The following is an 11,940-nucleotide window of genomic DNA, read 5'->3' on the forward strand; positions in this document are numbered from 1 at the left end:
TGCAGTTAAAAGGGAGTAAAAATATTCTACCCAAATGCCTGGTCAAAATAATCACAATGCTGGGTTGTTTTAACTACATATATTAGTACTGTAGTATAGTATATAGTATATTAGTACTGTACACATGCTGGGTCAAATGAACAAATACGGTAGACCAGATTAATTGTAACACGTTACAGTACAATTTATTAAAAGCAAAATGCAATCTTTACCCATATGTATTAAACTGTTCACTTACAAACGTAGAACAGAATATATGCCAGATTTGGTCATGCAAAGCTTGTATTAGGCAATAAACATGCATTTAAACAGTACTGGAGTCTTAGAAAAATATATTAGAATAAAGTAATATAAACAGTGAATGGAAAACAATTGGCAACAGTTAACATGCCCTTAGTGTCAAACTGTCCTTAATGTCGCTTGCTTCCCTTGCAAGCAGGCATTCTACTATGAAAAAAAAAGAATTGACCCGTTGGGACTTCCCTACTGAAATTTCAAAAATTGCAGTCTGTTGGAATTGACACACATGTTCTTGAAGCAGACATGGACGATTGAAGCAGAGGGATGTGCTCTAAAACCTGTCCAGCAATGGTGACAAAGACCTGAGATGTTTGACAATGGTGATTTGCCAGTATCAGAACGTATGGGGATGTTCTGGATGCTTTGGCCTCATGGAGCTCCTTCACCATGTTTGTTCCAGGCTAAAAAAAAGAGACAAAGCAAAAATGTGAAGAGACAAGCGTGAGCATATGAATGAAGAAAGACTGAATCAAGTTCAGTAGAATTTAAATAAAAAAATTACGGTTTGGTGATGCGAATGTATTACTCTTTTGAACGCATATTGATTTGAGAAGCAAAACGCTTAAGTTAAGAGACCCCAGCAAATAGGCGGAACTACTTTGTTCCACAATGAAAACAGACCACAACTTGGCTCACGGGACGAAGTGGGGGAAAGTCACTACTCTTTTGAACGCATATTGTTTTGAGAAGCCAAACTGTCTACTGAAGTGGCCCCAGAACTAACCAGAACTACTTTCCTCATCCCAGAAATTAGACCAAAACTGTGCTCACAAACCAAGTGGGGGGGTAAGTCATCGCTGATGATGGGGATATGTCATACAACTACAAGTTAAAAAATCCGAACTATCCATCCATCCATCCATTTTCTATACCGCTTCTCCTCATATATACCGCTGGGATAGGCACGCTGGAGCCTATCCCAGCTGACTTCAGGTGACAGGCGGGGTACACCCTGGACTGGTCGCCAGCCAATCGCAGGGCACATATAGACAAACAACCATTCACACTCACATTCATACCTATGGACAATTTAGAGTCTCCAATTAACCTAACATGCATGATTTTGGAATGTGGGAGGAAACCAGAGTAACAATAACACAGCTGCTGTATTGTCATAACCTAAATCCCATATAACTAACTCATAATGGGTTAAACATTTCATAACCCAGCGGTTGTGTAGAGAAAATAACCCAGCAATTTTTATGGTGTAAGCAGAGTGCAATTATGGATTAATCTCGACAGAGGATTCAGTTTTTTTTCTCAACGGAGAAACACCATCCATCCAAACAAATCTTCCTGGCAAATGTTTTTGTGTGTATTTTTTCAGTGGCGACAAATAACTTTTATTTATGGAACCAAGAAAAAAGGACTTATAAATTATCCACTTGCATCATGGATATGGCATAAGAAAAGAAAGATTGATTATGTTGTAATTTCTCAAATCTTAATAACGTTTTTGAGAGTGGGGAGGGGGGGTGTATATTGCTGCCGTAAAATAGATCGACAGGTGGTGTAGATTACACATGCTTAACATGACTGCAAAAAAATAGGATGACCGGATGGAGACGCATTCTGCACATGCGTAGAACAGATTGCTTTTCCGGTACGTATTGCGTAGTGACAGTGTGTTCAGTAGCCACTGGCTTCTGCCAGGCCATTTTTGTACTTTTTCATGGTGTTATCTTTTGTCACCATCGCTTTCTGTTTAGAGTGGAACCAATAAAGACTGTGTTCTACTCACCTGCCTCTCGCCTCTGCATCTGGGGTCCAGAATTGCACCAAGCCAAAACACCTTTGGTTTTGGTTTTGGTTTAATTTTATTTGAACATGCATGCAAGTTACAATGGAATACATCACATAATTCAATTCACAGTTCCACATGTCCAAAAGGAGTAGGAAGAAGCAAAGAAGAAGCAAAAAGCTTACCTTGACTCCGATTCCATCTGTTCATCCATCACACATCATCAATAATTAGTGGTGAGTAGGCGACCTACAGTATACATTTGACTTGATGTAATGTGTTTAATAAGTGTGTGAGGCATAGTTAGGACTTTAATCCTTTATTGTACATTTAGTATTGAGCTTCTTAGCTTCCGTGTCTAGTGAACAATGGCAGTTGAAGAGAGAGAGTCCTGGAGCTGAAACTAATCTAATAATTACAACACTCACTTTATTGCAAATGTTGATCCAAAATCAGGGGTGAACGTCAACATCAAGTGAGCAAGAGGGTTTGGAGGGGTAGGACATTTCAATACTTGCGGATTTTCGCCAAAAAACGAACACAAACCCCAAAAACAACTGCATGAGAGAAAGTTCATAGTTCACAAATGCAACTGCAAAATGCTGCAAATGCTAAAAACACACACACAAAAAAAACTGAAGTTTGTCAGAATGCTGGGGGAGCCATCTGAGGGATGTCTGTCTTTAAAGACATGAACGGGATGCCCAGAAGAATGTTGAAAGGTACATTTTCCTTTATGTCTTTGTTAAACACTTGGTCTTATTGAACTCATTGTAACGTTAACATTAGCTGCATAAATTGGTTTCTCTGCAATATTGTAAAATATTACGTCCCTCAGTTCTGGCTCCCATAGAATCCTGGCAAACATCAGTTTTCTTTTGTGCGTGTTTTTAGCATTTGCAGCATTTTGCAGTTACATTTGTTTTATGGCGTTGGTTTTGGATCATTTCTGTGTGTGGAGTGTTTGGATGTTGCCGTGCATTTACCCATACCGGCCACTAAAAGTACCAGGATATATACGTTTAGCTTCATATTCATCAAAACTGTCAGTTTTGGTTCACCATTCAGTCACACATTTGAAATTGCTCAAGGTGAAAGTCATATCTGCTGGTGCAGTTATACATGAAGGGCATTACATTATTCAATACCTTTCTTGAACCCGACACCCTTGTCTTTTGCATATGTTTTTCCCAATCAGGGTTTAATGAAGAAATCAAGATGAAACAGTTGATTTTGGCGTTTGCTGTTAAAGAGCTCTTGCATTGTGTCTTGCAGTAATAGAGCTCTTGTGACTTACAAACGACTTTAACCTCACAGTGCATACACAATTGACACAAGCTTCACTTCATTATTTTAACACAATAACACAAGCACCTCAGAACGCTTCAAAGGCGCCGTCACTTCAGCGTGCAGTAACTGGTACACACAATGAACCACACGATGATCACTGTGTGGAGCAATGCTCAGTCTTTCCATTACTGAGTGAGGCATTTTAGTCCATTTATGCAGATTGGATCATTATTGCGCATGCATGATTGCTTTGCACCAACACACACAGACTGCCTCAAAACGTGTACTACATTTAATAGTCATTAATCAAGTGATGTTTTGTTGAAATAATATGAAATTGTAAAACAAGGCAAATGAAAAAGCAGTAGTTGGGAGCCTTGAAAATAACAACACAAGCTCATTGCATCCGTGCTCATCAGTCAGTAACTGGTTCTTTGCATCTTAAGGTTTTATCGTAGTATCTAAAACCTGTTGAAAAAGCAATTACCTGTGCGAGCCGCCCCCTGGGTGGGGGGGGCGACTTTGAAAAGATACCGGAATCAATATCTCTGCACTGGAAACGTTTGCCATCATTGGGGCAACAATCTGAGTGGAGTGTTCACACATTTACATTGGCATTTACAGTGACATTCGCCTTAATTGCATCAAGGGATTTCCTATGAGTTTGACCCCTACAAGACACCTGCAAGATGAATGGTTTCAATCACAGGCGTACAATTAATAATATATGGAAGAGCATTGCTTACAGACAACAACAATATTCGATGCATTCTATACATCTCATTTCAGCCAAAAAACTGAAGAGCTCCTACGTGTGATAATCTTATTTTAGAAACCACTGCCCAACTGTTGTGTGACATTTTTGGAGTGTGCCTTGACATTGGGGAAAAAAGGTGCTTGGCTTGTTCATGAAGCTCTTGGTACATGTCGGCTGTCCACCCACACACTTAAACACGGAGGCTTGCACCTGAAAGAGAGGCAGCGAAACTACCTGAGTCCTATCTTATATGGCTCATATGATGAATTTATTAAAAACAAATTACAACGTAACCTCGCTGCCACACACCTGATTCAATAATTAATGAATTTGCATATGCAGTATATAAAATCTGCCTCTCTTTACATGTTCTGCAACCAATGCGACAATGTAATGTGATTTAACACAAGGTGATAAATCCTTTTGTTTTGTAAATATTTGAAAACCATTGGATTTTTTTTTGTTGCTCTCTTTATACATCTTAAAACATCCAGGGTGAATTACATTATGTTCAATAAAAAAAGCACACATACCTGCCAAATGATTTATCTGCTCTGCATGCTGCTGTGTGAGCCCAGGAAGAAAGACATTATACCTGTATTTGCATGTCTATTTTAAATTCTCAAAGACGTATTGCTCAGCAGCACCTGTGAACCGCCCACTTGCCACATTTTATCAGATCTGACTCCTGGTGGGTGACAAAGTAGGGACACTGGGATTTTTCACAATGTTCATGTGATACAATGGTTTTGGCTTTTCATTGGGGGGCTATGAGCAATTGCTGTAATGAAGACAGACCTCATTATCTCTGCCGACAGAAATCCACTCAGAACAGGACTCTAATTATGGCCTAAATGCTGCTCTCTCACTGCGCAGAGTCACCCAGAGGTGGCTGGCTTCTTTCCAGTGCCACGCACATATACACACACATGCAGGGGGGCTCTGTGTGCTCAGCTGTTGTAGTGGCGGAGATTAGCTAACATGGCAACATACTTTACTCCCCTCTGACCGAAGATGACAATCATGTCTATCATTTGATTAATTAATCACATCTCCAGATGGAACTCTAGCAGTCGTTATGCTACATACTGTACACAGCATCGATATGTGCAGACCAATCTCACTGAAGGATATGTTAACAATATGATGCCAAGAGGAAACAAAAGCAAAAGGCTGCAGTTTAAATTACATGAAGGCCTTTATACATCATTTCGCACATTTTCGCACTCCACAAGAGTGGAGTAAAGATTTTCAAACACTCAATGTTTGTGTGTGCACAATTAAAAGTGAACTTTTTGGTTTGTGTCATAAGAAATGCGCCCTCCCATTATATCTTTGTGAGTGAGGGCGAATAGGTAGCGGCTAATCTACCTTGTGGCCGTCCAAAAGTATTTGTGGCGGGCCACCACAAATAAATATGGGAACGTTGCAATTGCAGTGGTGTTGAAATGTAATTAATTATAACGAGAACTGTGATATTTTTTATTCTTTGAAAGTTAAAGGTGCTATCCCTCCTAGGTTCCACATCACACGTTTTCCATCCAAAAATATAAGCACACCATAGCATATGTTACCATTAGTGGTTTTCAGAAAACAGCTTGTACAAAAAATGTCTACATTTTTCACAATGACATTTGTCATTTTGCTCGAAAAGGGGGAGTGGCATTAATGGCTGTCACTACCTCACTGCTCATGCACAGACACGTGTCAGTTGCATGCGTGCACATACACATAGTCTCAGAGAAGCTATTGACAATTAGCAGTCATGACTGAGGAAGATGCAGTATGTTACTAGCCTATTTCCCTTTCTTTCCCTGTGGAAGGCGCTCCTCCTTCCAGAGGTGCAGCCAAAATCAACGTAATTACATTTCTTAGCATTATTTTTAGTGGTAGTAATACCATTAATGGGAATGTTAAAATCATTATTATTGCTAACTATTTTGTGTTATTGATACAGCTATTGTCATACACATTGTTTGCTAATTGGTTTTCTTTAAGCTTGTAGAGCGCCTTGTGATTTGGCATATAAATAAAATTGGCTTGAATGTATTTCTGAAAGTGTCACTCAAAACTGGGCCTCATTATTTTTGTCAAGGCACAATTGTTGGTACATCTCCTGTACTGGATCTCATTATTTTGTGCAAGTGGTCCTAATGTTGCGGTCAGTGAGTGTATGCAAATTTGTCTCGCAAAACATCAGCTAAATGGAAGACAATATTTCAAAGGGAGATTAAGCTCTCTGACGTAAATGATCTAAAATGAAGGAATTAAATTTATAAATGAAAAGATGGGACAGATAAGGTTGGCATACAAAGAAGGGTGTGACGGTGACTAGATTAATGCTGGATGAAAAATGGACAACATGAAGACGGGGAAAGCTTATTTAAATAGCGTTGAATACCGTATATTGCATTGCATTTGTGCATGAGTTAAAGTGGTCAGTCAAAAACAAAAAGCAAGTTCAGAGGTTATGGATTGACATGGAAATTTGAGAAGAGAGAGAAAATACACTCCTGATCAAAATTTTAAGGCCATTGTGTCAAAAATTGCAAGAATTTACATTTTGCACCACTTTTTTTTTTAATCATCCACAATGCTTACATGAGACATGAACACATGTATTTCTCTTCTCTGTGCTTTCTGAAGATATTAAAACAGATAAAAAGAGACAGCTCATTACTGCACATAATGAGAAACACATATTCCGCCTATAAAGCCTTCTGAAAAGGCTTATTAACCATCGTGCATATTAACCAAGCTACAGCGACATTGTTATTATTATTATTATCAACATTGTTTTTTATTAACATTGAACTACATTACTGGCGCTTTGACACTTCGCCACACCATAACAGCTAGCTACTAGCCGGCTAACGACGAGCTTCACCGCAGTGCTTCAGCGCCGCACTCTCCATGCCTCAGACCACTACTAAAAGGTAAGACTACATATTGGATCTGTCGCCACTACTGCTGTGTTTCTATATTTGAGTTTGGAAAAGTTAACACTTAGGTTAGGTGTAGGCATTCATTTCTACTGTATGTTGCTATGTGAAATCAATGCACCAAGGAAGGAAGTTCCCTTAATGTTTAAAAGGACCAAAATGCGGCAAAATACTCTAAGTATTACATGTTATCGTAAATGTACCTGTTACTACATGGTCACAGCATGTATATAAAACCATAAAACCTTGTTGGATGTTTTTGGAGGCGTTTTAATAGCGGTCTTTGTAGGCGGTATAGGTGTATCCCATTATGTGCAGTAATAGGCTGTCTCTGTTTATCTGTTTGTATTAGGGCTGTTGTAAAATGTTGTGGGGAAAAAAAGCATAATCCTGTAGGAGAGACAAAAAAAAGTGAGTAAAAACACCTTAATTACGTTTAGAACTACAAATAAACTTGATTCTTGGTTTGCTCATTTAAAATTGTCCATAATTTCATCAACATAAAATAACTAATATTTTATGCTGGCCAGCGTCTCTCAAAGTTCTCCCATCACACGCTGGCAATTGAGAGTCTTTTTAAATTAGCACAGCTGAACAGCGAATAACAGATTATGCTGTGTTTTTTCTATAGCTCACATTAACATGACAGATGTGGCCCGTGACTAGCACAGTCTTCTGGTGAATACATGTAATAGCAATTCATTTGCGCTTTCGATGCGTAGAGCTCCACATCATGGCTTGTGACTGTCTTTGGGGGGCGGGGACACATAGTACTGTCAGCAGCACCCGCCGCTGCTCAGTGAGAACACAAAATGCAGAACAATACGTGCTTTCACCATATTAGAAAACTCCCGACGACATCAGAAAAAGTCGCTCGATTTGCCGCTAGTCGCTTTTGAGAAAATATGTCGTCAAGGGAGGTTGGACTGTCGCCAGATCTAGCGACAAAATTGCCAAGTTGCCAACACTGACATAAGAACACAAGATGCATTCAGGGACACTCCCAACATCACAAAACCGGCTTTATAATGCGTGTTTGTGTGTGTGTGCGTGCGTGTGTAAATAAACAAGAAGAAAAAGGAAAACGTGAAGTGGATATTCTTATCACTCACTTCGTAACTCTTAATTCGTATTTGCAGTTTGCAACATTTAAGTATGCTGGAAAATACACTGACAACAAGTACATTTACCTTAAAATACGTGATGTCTTTGAACACAACTCCCCATTGCTCATAGTAAGACGGTTTAAAGTGTGATTCAAATGTTCTGCTACTATTAAAGAGACTAGTGTTAGACAAATAGACTTTTAGACTAGTGTGGTATCTTTTAGCTTCACTGACATATTCAGGTCATCTAGAGCTGTTAATACATACAAATACATATAATCCTGTCCTGACATTTATCTTTCTGTTCATTAAATACAGTCAATTCGGTATTTCAGACATAGTTGCTCATGGTGATTAATCATGATTAATTAATTTTAAAACTGTGATTAGTCTGATTCAATTTTTTTATCATTTGACAGACCTAGTTTGTATATCTTTGGAACACACAGAAAAGAGAAAGATATCTGTGTTCATGTAAGGATTGTGGATCATGGGCAAAATAAAAAAAAAACTGCAGTTTTCCTTTAAGGAGGTTCTATGTAGAGCTTCAAATGCAAAAAGAAGAAATGGGAGTGAGACAAAACATTTTCTGAATAAGCAATTTATTGCAAACAACCATTAAAGTGAAATAGGCTGTTCATCTACTGATCAAAAGTTTAAGACCACAGCCTTTAAAAGCCAAAATCTTGGCAGAAATGTGGATTCAATGTCATTTTCTGTCAGGCATTCAAATGGCCTCTGGATGGCAAAGGAAAAATATGCTTTCTCTTTGAACACGTTCGGATTGTTGAGCTGCATAAACAAGGACTCTAGCAGCGCTCCATTGTGCTGAGGTTGGTCATTTTAAGGTTATTCAAAGATCCTGAAGGTTATGACAAAAAAAGTCAAGTGGTAGACCCAAAAAAATTTCACTGGCCTTGAGCCGGAGGATCCGATTGGCTGTCCGTCAAGACATGCAAGGTTGTTACTGGTGCTGAGTGCAGTCTAATAACCATTCGACGCCCTCTGCGCGAGAAGAGTTTTAAGAAGAAAAAATGCCCTCAAAGGCCTGAACACCACAAACTTGCCCCATTGGAATTTGCATGTGAGCACCAAACATGGGACATTGAAAGGTCGAAGTAAGTTTTATTCTCTGATGGGAAAAAATATAACCTTGGCGGTCTTGATGGCTTCCGACGTCATTGGCATGACATGGAGATCCCGCCTGAGCACAGTGGAGGGGTCGCCATCATGAACTGTGGAGTGCTTTTGCCATCAATGGAACAATGGAGCTTCAGGTTGTGCAGGGGCGTCGAACGGCAGCTGGCTATGTGGAGATGTTGCAGGGGGCATCCTTCATGACTGAAGGCTGAAATGTCTTTGTGGTAACAACTGGGTTTTTCAACAGGTATGCTGCAGTTCACAATGCCCGCTTATCAAAAGACTTCTTCATCCAAAGATCGTCATTCTTTTGGACCATCCTGCGTGATCCCCTGGAGCAACATTCCCACTAGCCTCCTGGAAACACTGGCATCAAGCATGCCGAAACAAATTTTTGAGGTGATTAACAAGAATGGCACGGCTACTTATTACTGAGTCCTTTTTTTGAGCATTTTATTTGTATTTTGGGGAGGAGGGTCAGCTTTTGTTGAGCTATGGTCTTAAACTTTTGATCAGCTGATGAACAGCCTTCAGTTTAATGCTTGTTGGCAATACATTGCTTCCTAAATGTTTTGTCTCACTCCCATTACTTATTTATTTTTGAAGCTCTACTTAGAACCTCCTTAAGATCCAATAGTGCAAAATGTAAATTCTTGCAATTTTTCAACTGGTCTTAAAATTTTGATCAGGAGTGTATATAGACCTGCATGATGCACATGGATTTGGGTGATTCATACTACTACCACTAAGCACTGCAGCACCACGAGAATAGTGCATGAAACATACTGTAAATGGGTGATTTTGAGGCTTAAAATCCCCTTGAGTTTAGTGGGAAAAACAGATCGCCTTCTTTATAACCTTGTTTACAGCCTTGTTTACGGCTGTTTGTGGACCTCTTTTCCCCAACATCGTATTATACGTTTCAGTGATTGGTCATTAGGCACGACCCCAATGATCCTGCCGCACCCGTCTTGGTCATGTCTCTTCAGGGAAATGGCAAACAATCTCTTTCATCTTTACACATTTCAGGAAGTCGTTTACGCTCAGTACTATGTGTCCCAGGCCCAAGTTCTGCCACAAGAGCAACAGTGTGGCTGTAAAAGCGCAGCATTGCGACTGGCAGTGAAGGTCACCCATCATACTCACGACCGCCACAAAGGAGTACTTTGAGAGTTTGTTATTGATGCTGCAAGCACGTCTAATACGAATATGCATTTTGAGCATTATCGCTGCTCAAGAAAAAGTGGTGGGCCTCTATTTCCAACCAGTGGACATTCATCATTGAACGTAGACCTGCCAGAGAGCTTGGATCATAATGGTGGCCCCTGTAGGGCCAGGCAGCAATCTGAATTCAGCCTATAGGAGTCTCTATATCTGTCTGTGTGACAGTCCAATTTTCTAACACACAAGCAAGGCGAAGGTGGGAGGGGAGGCCAGCAGGGTCAACATTACTCCGACCATAACAGCTTTAATTATTAATTTGTCTTCAAATGCTGTTTTGTGGATTTCGTGCTCTTTATATACCAATGCACGATGGGGACAATACTTGGGGGCCTAGTGTGACATACATTTCAAGGGTGATTGTCTTTCAAATCAGCTTTTCAGACATTATCTGCTGCCGCATGGGCTATACACTATCCTGATTGTTATTTAAAGTGACTGTTTGCAACGATTATGCAGCTGCCTAGAGGGCACTGACTTTTGAACGTGCTATAAGCATTATATCCCGCCCTCTTCTTGCGCAAAGCATGTAAGCCATGTCCCATGTAACACATACGCAGGCACATTAGTTCTGTTTGTTCTAAGCTAATAATATCAATTTGGCAAAGTTTAGCTACTAATCATTGAATGTATAACCTATAAAAACAACAGAATGACTGCAAATTGTTGCTCTCTTCTCTGAGACTGCCATTGTGTGTGCACGCGCGACAGAAATGTATAGCGTCGAGACAGCCGTGAGTGACAGCCATGAACACCAGTCATCTTAATGCAGTTTAATTTGTAATTGTGAATTAGTAATTGTGTTTTTTAGTTCAGTCTGTTCATCTAAACCACTATTGGTTAAATATGCTAGCCGGTAGTGCTGTTCTTATATTTTTTGGTTGACAAAAGTAATCTTCAGCTAGTTGAAAACAGTCCCTTTAACATTCTGCATTTCATCGTGATTTAATAAAAACAATTTGAAAACAAATCATTTATGAAATTGAAAATCAAATAATACAATTTACAAATCATTAAACTTAAGACGTTCTCTCATTTTGCATCCGTGTATCTAAAAAAAGCATTCAGACTGGCATTCAGACAGGCAAAAATCTCTGGCTTAAAATCATCTGTCATATGATTGATCAGCAAAGCCGCAGCTTGGACAGAAACGTTATCTTGTGAGACTGAGCACATTGTGATAACAAAAGTGACCTGAGAGAGCCCTCAGGAAATGAGCGTGCACACATATAAATCCTGACAGCAGCTTTTGAAGTCTGCAGCTCATTGTGGCCGCTGGTCATCATTACTGACACTCAGTAGGGCCCTCTTGTGGTTGAATTGGAACCGTCTAATTAACCGACTGAAAAAACATAGACATTTTAAAATTACGCTGGGCTTATGAAATATTTTATTTTAAATACTACCACCATTGTAATTTTAACAAATAATTTAAAATATCCC

This window comes from Dunckerocampus dactyliophorus, chromosome 4, assembly GCF_027744805.1.
Source record: "Dunckerocampus dactyliophorus isolate RoL2022-P2 chromosome 4, RoL_Ddac_1.1, whole genome shotgun sequence".
NCBI classification, from domain to species: Eukaryota; Metazoa; Chordata; class Actinopteri; order Syngnathiformes; family Syngnathidae; genus Dunckerocampus; species Dunckerocampus dactyliophorus.